General features: G+C 44.5%; 1 long non-coding RNA gene across 1 annotated transcript in view; it reads right to left on the bottom strand.

Moving 5' to 3' along the window:
• Nucleotides 1–1,388: 1,388 nt before the first annotated feature.
• Nucleotides 1,389–12,894, bottom strand: part of LOC140649775 (uncharacterized) — a 162,189-nt gene continuing 150,683 nt past the window's right edge. Inside the window, exon 3 of the long non-coding RNA XR_012041748.1 lies at nt 1,389–1,435. This is a non-coding gene — a long non-coding RNA (uncharacterized lncRNA). The remainder of the gene's footprint in view (nt 1,436–12,894) is intronic.

Here is a 12,894-nt window from a genome sequence, read left to right as displayed (position 1 = left end):
CCCATCTGCAAAATAATTCTTCTGCGTGTCATCTAGGCCAAAAGCTGAGTCTGGGATCTGCTACATGGCTAAGTTCCCTCCCCGCGGCAGCCAGAGCAAGCGTGGTGACAGTTACGGGGAAGGAAATTGAAATGTTTTGGGGAGTTATGGCATGGAGAGTGACATCTGTGGCAATGGGCTCATTAAGTGAAGGACTTGGTGTAATACATATTGCAACAAGGTCATATTCTCAGAAAACTAGGACTTGCCAGAAAAACCATTGAAATCAGCCAGGCTTATGATTTGGCTTGATTGCTTCCAAACTCATCTTTAACCTAAGTTCTTTTCAAGGTCATCACAACTGGGCTTGCATGAATCTTGGGGCCTAATCCTCATCTGGTGCAAGCTGGACTGAATCCATTTAATTCAAGGGACCCTCGCCAGTTTACATCAGATTATGGTTATTTTTAAGGGTAGGTCATTTAGAAATATGTAAGTACTTATTTCCAGCTATACTTTTTGAATAAAGCACATAAATCTGAAACCTGTACCAGGTTACAGAGCATCCAATTTCTCCCCGCCCCCCCCCAAGCATCCCCTACACTGTAACGCAGGAAACCCAAGGATGTAAACGGCATCGAGGTCTCCATAGAGCATTCCCCAGTCCATCTTTTGCCAAGAAAGAACATCCAGAAGGGTGCTAGGCTAGTCACTGTGCTTAACAGCGATACCAGTCAAATGTGCCACCAGGAGAGAAACTGGAGGAGAGTGAAGGAGACATTGCTTGCCTGCAGCCTCCAGAGCCTCCTACATCTCAGCCCTGTCGCTCCTCCTTCAGCATCCCTGCACTCTCACCGGCTGCTCCCAGGCTGTCCCCAATGATTGAGGAGGTGCAGCTCCCTTAAAATAAACGAGGCCTTTTCAGATTATACCAGATGAGGATTTGGCCACGGGATTCAGAGAAGCCCAGGTCTGACAGCCCTGTGAAAGAACTCAGATGAAAGATGTATCTGGAAGCAACAAAGCCTTGAACAAACCCCAGGCCCCATCTCAACTTTCAAAACTGGCCAGCCTCAGCTTCCAGAACCCCAAATAGCCCCTTTCCAGATTGAATTTTGCAGCTTCAGGGAGGAAGACCAACCATGATTTGCCTCACTGCTGGGATGGGCTGGCTCTGAACACTCCCCCTCATGCAAGAGGGAGTACCAACTTCGTGAATTACTTTTGATTCTTCATCTCTAGTGATAACTCCTCTTCCCACGTCCTAATTTCTAGCCATGGTGAATTGCTTTGCCCTCAGTCCCACAGACCCGTTATCCGTGGGAACAGTCACAAGGTAATGAATGAATGCATTTCCCAGGAAGGAGAGAACATTCATAAGTTTAAGAATAAAAAAAAAAGGTCATTACCTGGATTGAACGTAGTTCAGTAGGTCAGAAGCAGCAGCAGCAGCTCACTGAAAGAGAAAGACGGACACCCACTAGCAATGCTTTGTAGGGAAATAAGGTAAGACCCAGGGACCTGCAGCTCTCTCCCTGCCTTTTGGACTGTAGCCTCTAAAGACCTCAGTGCAACGGTCTCCAAACAAGACTGAGACCTCTGGGTGTTATCCAAGTATAAAGAGAATGAACAGCGTTGCCTAACGAAGTACTGAGTAGGAAAAATACCTATTCTGCTCTATGCTTTGTTGGTTTTTCTTTTTTTTTTTTTTTTTAAACATCCTTTGCACTTGAATAATTGTCTCCCTTAGCAAAACTGGTGCACGTAATACATGGCAGAGGCAAAAGAGTATTTAAAAGCTATAATTACTGCTGTTTAACAATTAGTAGTTCTATTTGAAGATGTTTTGAATAAGATTTATGGTATGTTTTCTAATTTTTAATTTATAATTATGGGGGACAAACTTAGCCTTGAGTATTTCTCCTCTAAAAAGTTTAAAATAATATATAGTACACTTTTGGTCTATAGAAAGGGATACAAAAACAGGAAAAAACATGTAGGAAGAAAAGGATAAATTTTTTGTGTGTGTAAGCAAGGTTTAAATGGAATAATTAAATTTACCATAATCAATAAAATGTGTGAGTCAAGTTTATTGAAGTGGCTATTTCCCATTGCATAATTTCCCTAGGGAACTTTCATTTTTAATTCAAAAATATATTAAAAAAAAAATAAAAAAAAGAAACCCCTGAGCACTTACTGTAAATATGCCAGCATATGTGTGAGGTTAAGAAAAGCACGAGCCTACACCCAGGAATCAAAGAGGGGCTTACCACTGCTTTGACACTAATTGTAAAAGCTGAACATTTTCTAGAACCATAATCAAATCTTAACTGCCATGGGGGACTCATTCAGCAGCTCACAGTAATTCTAATAAGATGCAGAGCCTTTCACCTTTAGGTCACCAGTTCAAACCCACTTCGGGTTGGTTAGTAAACAGAAGGTAAATCCCGAGTCCAGTGGAGTGCCAGAGCATCTACAGTAGGTGCCAGAGCAGCTGTTAGGCACAAGCGGGAAAGGGTTTTCCTTTCCGTCCCGTGTCATCCATGCTTCCCCTGGGATTGACGGGGCCACCTCCTCTGGGGACTCGCCTCATCTCCCTTGGCCTCAGACCCTTCCTCTGGAAAGGGGATGGGAAACCCTTCTTCTTGCTGCCCTTCCTCCATTTCAGCTGGAAGCTCCCCAGGTGCCCCACAGCACCTACCACCAGAGACCCTGATCTTGCCATGGGGTTTTTCAACGCTTCCATAACACCCCTCCCAAGAAAATATAAATAGCGATTATCATCTCTGTCCCAATTCCATGTATACAATTCCTCTTAATTAATTAGTTCATTTATTTGAGCACCGCACGGAAAACAGACTGATCAAACATGTAATTGAAAATAACAGGCCCCCACCCCGCTGCCCTAGGCCGCACAACAAACAGCTCTGCCAATAACGGCAGCGTTTGAAAGCTGAAGCTGAGTCCTCGCCTCAGCACTTCACCAGGCTTCAGGTAGAACTTCTTGCACCGCTCTGAGGTGCTTGTGTGCGAAATCACAACTCTAGACAAGGCCACCGGCACTGGCAGCAGCCCCAAAGCATCTTAAGTTTTGTGGCAAGCACCCCGCGCATCCCCGGCTACACCAATGCCTGGATGGGTCCTGGCTCTACCGTGTCTTCCTTGAGGAAGCCATGAACATTTGTTTCAAGCTGTCTGAACATCAAAAGATGGTTACGTGATCCAACCAGCCTACAGACAGGTTGCCACCAGCATGGACAGTCTCCTCTCTCCCTCAAACACGCGTCCTCCCTTCCCACGTACGCAGGGACGACTCGGAGGCTGTTTTATGGTATATAGTTATGGTATGCAACCCCATCTTTCTGGCTATGATGATTATGTACACTTCTGTGTATGTGTGTGAGTGAATATAATAGCCTGAGGCCTTAATTGTGTCTCATTAATCCAGCTGAGAAGTTGAGGAGCTCTAAGGAACAATTCATTCATTGTCCTCTACACATCTGGGTTAATGTTTCCTCCTTGGATTAGTCTGTACCAGCGTGTTCCCTCTCTGCTCACCACAAGCTAGCAGTGCCAATTTCCCTCCGTGACAGCTCCAGTGACAGCTGTTTACTTGGAAGCTCATAGATTTGATATATAGGTGCTAGCCACAAATTAATGGAATACTTTCCAGATGCAATGTCTTTAAATAGTCAAACAATAAGCCAAAAGCACTAAGCTGTTCTGGCCATTTTTTCTCTTAATTCTGAATGTCTCTCAGAGATGATGTAAACACGATTTCTTGGGGCAATGACCCAAGAAACATTTAAGATGTTTCAAAGGTGAGCAGCAGCATGAGGTGCTGGATGGTAGACAGTTGATGTCCTCTGAAGCCAAGACCTGAAATGGCCAAGAAAGGAGAGCAGAATAAATAAGAAAAAAGAAGTATTGAGGCTAACCGTTAGCCTCCCAGCCTGCTCTGGTCAGGGGCTGCGTGTGCTGGCCCGGACCCCCGAGCTCAGGTGAGCTGTTTGGCATGGGCTCCAAAAGACATCTCCAGAGGCTCACCTGGAACATTTCAAAGCAACAACAAGAGTCTGCTGAGGCTGGTTACAATGGACAAGGATCACTAAAATGCCTCAAACCTCTCCTTGCTAGGTGTCATCTAGAAATCCTTCTCGAGCAGAGGAGTTGTTATCTAGCTCAGAAACAGAGGCCAAGATCTGCCCCGGGTGTGCCTTTTTCCCAAGCCAGACCTTCAGCAGTGGCATTGCTCCTATGATCTCAGTTTGCATTATATTCACTCTAATGCTGAAGACTGGGACAAAAATAGCATTTGAGGGTGAAGATCAGCATACAAAAGTGGGCAAAATTGCTTTGGGGCTGGGGTAATTTTGACTGTTACCACCTTTGCTCAAAGTTGACAACAGGTCAAATTTAAAACTTCGGTGAAGTGGAATGGCTACACCGAAGCTGTGTGGTAATGATTTATACCACCACAGAGCCTGGGCCAAGAATTGTAACTTATTTCTTGGCCAACTTACATCACTTTTTCTTCCCTCATTGCATTTTCTTTGGCATTTTCTTCTTTGCATTTTCTCATTTTCTTCCACAGAAATTTAACGTGACCTGGACAGTTGAGCTACCAGGATATGGATTTTCTATCCAGTAGTTAAAGGGAGGAACCTTCTTACACACTTTTATCTACTTAGAAATACCAACAAACATGAGCTGTGTGCCCTCACATTGGAGGAGGGCAAGAGAGAGCTCCAAGTAACCCTGTCTGAATTTGAAACCAGTTCAAGCCTGAAACGCTGCCTGTTTGAAGGTTTCTCCTTTATTCCCTCCAATGTTGTTATTAATTAGAGAATTAGTAGTTATTAAAGTTGTCCTCAGCTTCACTGAATGGAAAAATTCAAGGTCATTATCTAATGGGAGGAATATAAACATAATTTTACAAGGGTTTTAAAACAACAACAGTAATAACAAACCACCCCAAACTCTAGTCCACAGGCAGAACGGACATCTGCTAGAAAAATATGATGATTCCCCCACCCACCACCCTTAAATTTAGGGATTTGTGGAATATGGGCCTTGCCTAAAGTTGCTTGGCAGAAATCCCCATGTTAAGTTCTTACTTAATGAAATCATGTGGTAGTAAATCAAACACAGAAACAGGAATAAGTAAATCCACCACATCCTTTGAAAAAAGTACGGTTTGACTCTGTCAACTCAAGTTGCCCGGGCAATGGATTATCTGTATTTGTCAACTAAAAAGCAATCACCCAACAGTCACCCACCTTTTTGTATAATTTCCTAATCTTCAGTCTCAAAGCTGAGCTGACAGCCAGCACAAAATGGGCAGGTCACTCACATAAAGAGCTCCTAAAACTAGCACTAAGCTGTCACATCTTTGCAAAGCCTGTGCAAATGGCCCAAAATGCAAAATTTGGGCCCTCTTACAAAGTATTCACCTCTGAACGTTGCATGAAAGGTGGCAAACGAGCACCACAAACAACACGAGGGAAAACGGGCAGAAGAGTAGGAAGAACACCACCGACATGAACACAAAAACCTAGAGGTTTTCTTGATCTAGTACCTACTGAAGTCAACAGGAACCTTTACACAGATCTACTCTACACGGTTTTCTCTATGCCCTTGGAGCACCCACATGGTTCAGAGCCCTGCAGAGGTGCTGGGTAGACTTTGTCTTCTGACAAATTCATTACAACTTGGTCACAACTATCAAAACAAAAGAGCACTCTCACAGGGAGTGCTCATTAACCTTTTTCTTTTGAAACTTCCTACAGAAACTATTGTCTGTTGAATCAACAACATCTGCAGACAATGACTGATTGCTTTTAAATTATGTTTCAGTTTTCTGTCCCGTTTTCCCTCTTTTTCCCTAGAAAAGATGTATTTGATTTTCGGTCCCCAAAAACTCCAAGGAAAAAGTAAGTTCAGTAAAATTTTCAATTTTTTGGAAGGAAACTTATATTTCCTCTGGAAAATCACAACAAAAAATAAACATTTGCTGTCAACATTTGCCTTAGGAGTAATAAAACATGGATTTCATTCACTGATATGTCCAAGCAAGCAATCAGAAAAAAAGAGATCATTAGTGGCTTTACAAACAAGATGACAAAGAGAATGATCTTGTATTTCATGAAGCAGTTGAAAAATATATTGTATCACATCCCGCCGTTGTGCCCATTTTGATCACGATCCACCCACTGAGATTGCTGTCCTGCTCATAGCTGCTGCTTGAAATTAGTTTGGTCACTCAATTACAGGTGGAGCCCCCCTTAGCTCCCCAGTTTTTAAAGCAACTTTAATTTAATGACAAAACATACAAAATTTGGTATCCTATCTCGTCCCCTGACATTCTGAACTTCTAATTTAAGGTTTTTATTTTTATAACCGAGTACTTAGAAGTACTAAGATCATGGTTTTATGCTTGTCAGTCTATCTTGGATCCATTGTTGTTTCAGCGTTGTGATTCATCGCTGTGAAATCAATGCGAAACAAACTTCTCAGAAATCTTGGGATTTCTCAGAATCCCCATCTGAATGCCATTTAAGAAGATTTGACTTTGTAATTAACCATTTCTGAGGGAGTTAAAAAATATAAACAGCTCAAATGTGGCATTTTTACAACCTTAATAAAACCAAATGCAACATTTACTAGGTGCGCATTTTAACAAAAAGAAAAAGGTTGCTATAACAAAACAGCAATCGCTGTAATTTTAAGGAAAACCAACGGTAATTATAGAGCAGCAAGGTGCGTGTTATTGGCATAAGAAAAAGTCTCTCTTTGTACTCGAATAGGACAACTTGCTAAAAACAAGAAATCACCACATGGAAAGAGGCTGCAGTGCTTAGCAGGAACCAAAAGCAACTTTTCCACTAGACAGCAAAGCTTATGCAAAAAGCGTCCCCATCAACCATGATCCGAGTGCTTGTGAAGGGCACTGAGTTTACTCAAACTGCTGTAGACTTCGGTAAAACTGATGCACGGACGCATCCATGGCGCGTTTCCTCGAGCTAAAAGCACTGCTGCAGGGATCCTTCCCAGCTACTCGGCGCGTCACTGCGGGAGGGGGGCAGGGTGGCTGCTGCGCCTCGCCCAGAGGGAGGAGCGCGGTGTGCTCCTACCGATGCGTTGGCCTTCTTTATGGCCCAATTTCCAGAGGTAAAGAATGATATGAACTACAGCTGGGTGATGTTGACTTTTTTTTTTTATTTGGGCTGAAAGTTTTCCTCTGTTAATTTCATAGTCCAGTTTAGGAAAAAAAAAGGGACATGAATTCTGAAATTAGCAAATATTTTCATGCTTACACTAAGGAATGTGTGTCTTTATTTAAATTTTGAATGATATTTGTTTCCAAATGCCTTTTCTTCACTAAAAAAGGCAAATTCCAGAGTGGCACATTTGGCCCTGAACAAGTAATACTTTTTAATTGTAATTTTTTTCCCTTTCTTTCAATTTACTGAAAAAAAATTGGGGAAAACCATTTGGTGCAACATTGACCCCCTACAGAAGGGTTCCTTGCTGTTACGAGTGGCCTGTGCACACGCTGCTGTGAGTTACTGTGCCTGGTCAGACACGACGCTCCGGGATTAGGACCCAGGCTTCACAGGCTCCATTTATCCCTTTTCGGAGCAGAGAAGAGATGAACTTAGAATAAGCCTTCCCAGAGGACTTAACTCCTCCTCCTCTCACAGCAGGAACTGGTGCAGCCATCAGATAGGCTGCAAGCGAGCGCCATGTAACTTTACCCATGTCGAGCTTCAGAGCACTGCACACAAAGAGCATTACGTTTTATGGCTCCTGCAGAATACTAGGGGATACTAATTTTACAGGTGCATTCTAGCAAACTGCAGTCCCTAATATCAGAATGCCATTAAAAATAATGCACTCCTTATGCCAGGCAGTTAATTTAATATTAAATCAATAAAACATTTACTAGGGCTGGTCAGGGGCCTGGTTGCTGACAGCAGACTCGGCTCACGGCAACAAATGTCTCCTCACCCTTTGCAGACAGCTGCTGGTTTATTGTAGAAGACTTCTTTGGTCCTGACAAACAGCCTCCCTAAGCCCTAATGAGTGCAGAAATTCAAAACATTTGTGGAACATTTATTAGCAAGAAAATACACCAGCCTTTTGGGAGATTTGGATCGACAGCAACAATCATCCATGGGCCAAGTTCAGTCCAGCTTGTACAGGGAACACAAAATGACTTTCTTGGCCACAGGGAAAGAGATTGCAGCTCTTTCCAGTTGGTTTCATCTCTGGGATATGGAGACTGGGGTGGGAGCTCCGCCCTATGCTGAATTTTCACTGGTGAAAACTGGTTTTCACATTTTGGACTCCACCAGGTTCCCAACAACATCCCAAGATGGCAGAGGTCACTGGGATGGGATCCATCACATCCCATCTGCTGTTGAGCACGAGCAAATCACCTGGCACAGCCACCTTCCCCCTCCACAGTCATTTCCAAATCAACTCAAGCACAAAATACAGGATTTTGCCAGAATGCCTGATGGGCAATGTGCTATAGTGACATTAAGGAGTAAGATTAGGGAACGGTTTTGTTGTGGGGTTTGTTTGTGCTTTTTTTTTCCCCCATAAGAGAGTAGAATAGAGGTCAACTTTTTATCAAGAATCTGAGAATCAAAGTAGAACTTTTATAGCAACTGCAAACAACCTCCTCACACACACCAAATAAACAAAAAAAAGAGAAAATGGAAAACACGAAAACTACCAAAAAGAAAAAAAACTGACCACGTTCACAGAGAGTAGCAATCTGGCACTACTCTATGAAGAACTGACATTTCTGAGTTAAACAGATACCTTCTATCCAAATGGTATTGTGTGGAAAGTCCAATTATCTGAACCCCCCCGCACAAGTTGTTTCCCAGCATTGTTCTCAGAAGGCCGGTCCTGCCCCAAGCCAACAGAGCTCCAGGGACTCATGGCCAAGGACCTTTGCTCAAGAAAGTGGATCTGGGACACTGACTTCCGTGAGAACGGCAGCATGCACCGTTTCAGGCATAGTCCACCCAGAAATGCTCCCAGCAGACTTGCCTCCTCCAGGAGCAAGGTCACGGGTACAGAGATGGCTGGTGAAGGAGTCTGGTCCTCGCAGGAGGTGTCTGCCTGGAGGACAAGGTGCTCCCTGTGCCTTCCCTAAACCCTGAGCACCTGGGACAAGTTGGGGCCTGGCCCAGCTCTGACTTGTCCTGACACTGCTGACGTTATTTGTGTGATGAGCCTCCACGCTGCGCTTACAGGAACGCTTTAGCTGTAACCCACAAAGCCAAGCCCGGCCAGAATTAATATTGAACTCAATCCCTAGTAGCTTCCCTTAGACATCAGCATTCCAGCACATGTAATATGATGAAAACAAATTTCATGCCATGAAAGCAGAAATATGGGTGAGGTCTGGGAGCATAGTTAGGATGTGGTTTTCATAAGCACTCAGCACTGGCTTAACTCTGCTCCTATTACAGTCGAGGGTAAGAAAGCCCCATTGACTTCAATGGGAGCAGAATTAGGCCAGCACTGAGTGGTTTTGAAAATCCCACCCTTAGCTTTTATATAACATAGAAAATAAGAATCACATGCAAACCTTCAGAGGGTAATTGGCCCATTAAAATGCATATAATTATTTATTTTAGCCACCATTTTTAATTTGAAGATTTGTGGCACTGATAGATGCGGCCTGACAATAGCTGGGGAACGCCCTCTGGTTGGAGGGAGCCGAACCTCTCTGGGGAGAGGAGCATGACACTGGGGAAGTCACTGGGCCAGCTGAAAGCAACGTGTTGATGCTGTTCTCGGTTAAAAAAGAAAAAAAGTCTTTTCTAAAAAACAAACATGCTTGTAGAGATTTCATTGGGGGGGGGGGGGAAGAAGAACTTTCCATTGGAAAGACCAAAGTCTCTTACCCCCATCTAACAGCCCACTTTTATGTTCTTTTGTTTTTCCTGATTTATGACAAAAATATCTCTGCAGCTGTAAAACCAACAAATCTCTTCATTTTCCCCCTGCCTTTGGAATGAACTCTACAAAAGTTGCACAGAAAAATGTAGACTAAAGCTTTTTTTCACCAATAGCCTTTGACGGGGAGGTGCTGGTATCCTGGCTAGCCATCGTGGTCATGCTGGGATCAGAAGATACAAGATGGGATGCAGTGTGATGCAGAGCCGAAGGGGCAGGATTCACTGTGTCAATCTGGAATGCGTTATTCACCTGCCCACGTTCCAGGAGAAGAGGAAAAATAGGAAAGCAACATTGTTTAAAGGCTGTAAAACCCCAAGCTGTTCCCTGAAGGGCAGCTTTGGAGCACGGCACTGTTTCCTCGGGAGGTCTCAATAGGAAGCAGAGAACAAGGTGGCTTCCAAGGGGTCTGTGGTCCTGTGGTCAAGCCTGGGTGTCACACAGAGGTGACTGCCTTTGCTTGTCCCTGGGTGCGTGGGGACCTGGCGTGCCCTCGGCACGGCAGTGAGTCAGGAATGACTCAAAGAGGACAGACTGGTTCTCAGGCACTCAGGAAGCTCAAACAGAGGAAGAGGACAACCAGGACATGAAGGCATCTTAGTTGTGCAAGAGAAGAGGCTGCTGGGTTTATTCACTAGGACCAGCAGAGCAAAAAGCAGGGGCAATGCAGTATTTCAGGGCTTTGCCATCATCAGCAGGGCTAGAGGAACACAGTCACTGACCTGTTGCTTTCCGACCCCAATGCTCCAGCTGAACGTGGGACCTCCCCACGTGTCTTGAATGGAAAATGCTGCCAGCTTAATCCCGATGCTGTCAGCAGAGCGTTTATCAAGCTGATGTATCAGGTAGGGATAAAAACAACACGCGTCCTTCAGAGCAACTCAGTTAGTCTTCCCATCACTCCCAAATCACTGCTCATCTCTGCTCTGCCCTGCCCTGGTCCTAGATATGCTGATTGCAAGCGTTTTGCTGATGCCCTGGCATCTGTTCGGCTCACTGCCGTACACTGCTGTTGTCAGAGCATTAGGCCCCTGCCACGTAAAGCCTTACACACACCCTTCACGCCAGCTCCGTGTCTGCAGTAGGGCTCCATGGGTCAGGCTCAGATGGCGACAGCTCTGCAGAGACCAGGTCTAGTCTCTGCTCCCGCCACCGCGCAGGCATTTAGCATGAAAAAAGTCACCACGCACAAGCCATTAACAGTGCTGGGTGCGGGGACTGGAGCCCCAGCGGAGACATCCCCACCCTGCCTGGGTTTGAGCTCCTCATTCACTTCTGAAAGCACAGTGGAGGTTTCTCAAGACCCTTGCTGAAACTTTACCCATGGTGAGGAGACCAGGAAGCCCGGCCGAGGCCCCTGGCGCCCATAACCCAAGAAGGCTCTTCATCCACCATGTCAGTCGTGACCCTTGGAGACTTCAGGCTATTGGGGGAAAGGATGCTTTTATCAAACATTTTTGCCATAGCAGACACAGGGGGCTCTTTGCCAGGTTCCTTCACTCTTTCCCCTGCTTTATTTGCACAGATGTTTTTGCCAAGGCTTGTCATCAACTTGGGGAGGGGGCAGTTAAAAAAAAAAAAATAAAAAAATGACCGAACAAGTTGAAGAAATTGCAAACAGTAAATCTGGCGCTCGCTAGGCCGAGCCCAATAAGTTGCTGAGGTTGTACTTTTCAGATTCGGTTTTAGGCTCTTGTAAATTTTCAGTTATTTTTAACCTGCCTTTCTGAGCGAGCCTAAGAATGAGAAAGTAATCGTTTCATCAACTCAGGCTATATAAATCTCCTCGGGGTTTATTATTTGCTGTTTCATTTTACTGGCACAAGAGCTCCTACGAAAGTACAATAACCTACTCGTTGATTTACAACTTGGAAGCAGGCACACGCTGAAAAACCAAGCGTGTAGCACCTGAGGAAAAGTGCAGCGAGTTAATTGAAAAGCTTCAGGAAACTGGAATTCCTCGCAACGATACTGTCACATGCGTCAGTCACCAGATGTAACTCCAATTTTCTGCTTTCATAATAAGAATTCAATTGATATCCCCAGAAATAAAAATCTGCAGCCAGAATAACAGCACATTTATCATGAGCAGGTTTAAACCTTAGAAGACAGCTGTGTGCAGCCCTCAGCAGAGGGGCTAGTAAGTGCTGTGGGTGCTTTTTCTTTTTTATGTGAGTGTGCTTTTGTGCACATACCTATACATACAGGCACACAGACATATATATCTCCCAAGGAAGTCTAAGATTAGAAGAAGGATGTTGTCTCTGGAGAGTTACTCCCATAGTCCGAGTTAAACATCACCGCCCTCAATTCCTTTTTTTATCCGTTTTGTTCTTCCACTGGCCCCCATCTCCATCTTTCTCTCTCACACAGACTTTTCCTGCAGTCCTGACCTGTGCCGTCACTCGCCAGGTAAAGGGGGATATTCTCCAAGTGGACCATTGCCTTTGATTAGAAACACAGACGTGCTGTGAGCGGCACCACACAATACCGCATACTCCTTTATACACATACTTACACACACCCAGCGATAACGAAGCCCGTCTATTGCCTTTTGGACATCTACATGTTGCAATCCTGCCAAAAGAGAGTAATAGGGACACACCAGGCAATATTAGCACATCTCTCCATTTTCTAGGGAATATAGCCAGGTGCTGCCAACCAAAGTCCCATTCCCGTGGGCTGTGGGAAGGAGGGTGCTGGCTGCGGCTGCCCTTAGAGAGCTTGGCCATGGCTCTCCATGAGCTCCCTTGGGGAGAAGGGTAGGAAATTAAAAATAAATAAATAAATAAATAAATTAATTAAAATAAATAAATAAAAAAATATCGACATCTCACCATGGAGGAAACACAGGGAATGGCCTATTTTTGGTCCAGAGGTTTCCAGCTCAGGTAGGTTTCATGCTACCTTTAGTGGGGTTTGTATTTTGTCAGG

The sequence above is a fragment of the Ciconia boyciana genome, chromosome 3 (assembly GCF_034638445.1).
Source record: "Ciconia boyciana chromosome 3, ASM3463844v1, whole genome shotgun sequence".
Taxonomy (NCBI): Eukaryota; Metazoa; Chordata; class Aves; order Ciconiiformes; family Ciconiidae; genus Ciconia; species Ciconia boyciana.
The sequence above is the reverse complement of the archived record's forward strand: the minus strand, read 5'-3'. Positions and strand labels throughout refer to the sequence as shown.